The sequence below is a fragment of the Myotis daubentonii genome, chromosome 1 (genome assembly GCF_963259705.1).
Source record: "Myotis daubentonii chromosome 1, mMyoDau2.1, whole genome shotgun sequence".
NCBI classification, from domain to species: domain Eukaryota; kingdom Metazoa; phylum Chordata; class Mammalia; order Chiroptera; family Vespertilionidae; genus Myotis; species Myotis daubentonii.
Window position 1 is genome coordinate 13906824 of NC_081840.1, and position 1514 is coordinate 13908337.

Genomic DNA, 1514 nt, shown 5'->3' on the forward strand with positions numbered 1-1514 from the left:
CAGGAGAATTGTGCAATTCTAGGGTTTTAAGTTTTTGTTAGTCAAGGAGGATTAGGCCCAAGAAATGAATAATGGGCTTGCATGGAAAACATGTAATGTGAAAGAAGAGTATGTTAGATAAGTGGCATTGGCTCAGATGTACTTAAAGTCTTTAAAGTCACAAAGCAGACGTGTGGAAAAGTAGTTATGCAGTCAGATACCTATTTACAGACCTCTTTTCCAATACTCAACATGTTATCTCTCTCCCCGATCAATTCTCTCTCTCTCTCTCTCTCTCTCTCTCTCGGTATTTCTGTAGGTGTATGCATTTTTATGTCTATTCAAATCTCTACACTTTCTTCAATTTCACTATTATGTAAATAAATATAGATTACTATTTTTATACAGTTTTGGATTTATTGTGTTTCCTAAATCTAAGGAATCATGGGTTTTACCAATTTTGAAAAATTACCAGCCATTACCTAAATTTGCATTTTTTTAAAAAATATGGAACGCTTCATGAATTTGCGTGTCATCCTTGCGCAGGGGCCATGCTAATCTTCTCTGTATCGTTCCAATTTTAGTATATGTGCTGCTGAAGTGAGCACTAAATTTGTATTTTTTTACATTCCCTCTATCTTCTCAATTAGAACTCTAATTAGATATATATTACAGATTTTTGTCTCTTGCACTCTCATAATTTTTTTGTCTTTGATACTTTCTGAAGCATAGAAAATCATTTTTTTCCCCAGCTGGGTTTCACAGTTAACTAATTTTCTTTTTAGATTTGTTGATCTAACTCAGCAAAACTAGTTTTTCTATCAGTTTTGTAATTTTGCAGTGTGGACTCATTTTTGGTGGGATTTAATGTGGGGATCATGATAGGCACAGGTTGCAGTTTTTTGTTTTTTTTATTTAGGCAGAATTTGCTTTTGCTTCTTCCAGGGTGCCTTTAAGTTCATTTGTCATCTTGATATTATGAATATTCAAAAAGATGTTTTTTCTACCACTCAGATCATGGGTTAAGGTAGAAATACTATTTTTACTCATTGTCTCTTTTTTTTTGTTTTGCATATAGAAGACTGTTCTGTAGACTATTCTTTTACTGATGGTGTAGGCCTTCAAGGACCCTGACTTTTTGTGTGTGTTTGGTGGAGGACTAGAGAATATAGACCTAACACTATATTTTGTTTTGAACAAAGGCTTCTATATTCTGTCCTCTACATGAACCTTGAAACCAAAGATCCAGCTACTGAAATTGATAAATGCTATCAGAAAAAATCCAAACTGAACATTTAAAAATTTATTGAGATTTCATGTATAATTTTAAAAAGCATGTTTATTTGCTGTGAAATTAAAAATCTAAAATTGTGTTTATTTAAAAAAGATGTTTTCTCCAGATATTTGTGTGTGTGTGTGCATGTGTGTGTGTGTGTGTGTGCGCGCGCGTGCAATGGAATTTATTCTGGAATATTATTTCTCAGGATAATTAGTTGGAAATTTTAGCAGAAATAGAAGTCTTTCTAGTATTTTGG

At 32.8% G+C, this 1514-nt stretch overlaps 1 non-coding gene across 1 annotated transcript; it reads right to left on the reverse strand.

The window, feature by feature from the left end:
• Positions 1-480: 480 nt before the first annotated feature.
• On the reverse strand, positions 481-587 carry LOC132223392 (U6 spliceosomal RNA). Its single transcript, XR_009450469.1, has one exon. It is a non-coding gene; the product is annotated as a U6 spliceosomal RNA (small nuclear RNA).
• Between the last annotated feature and the right edge of the window lie 927 nt (positions 588-1514).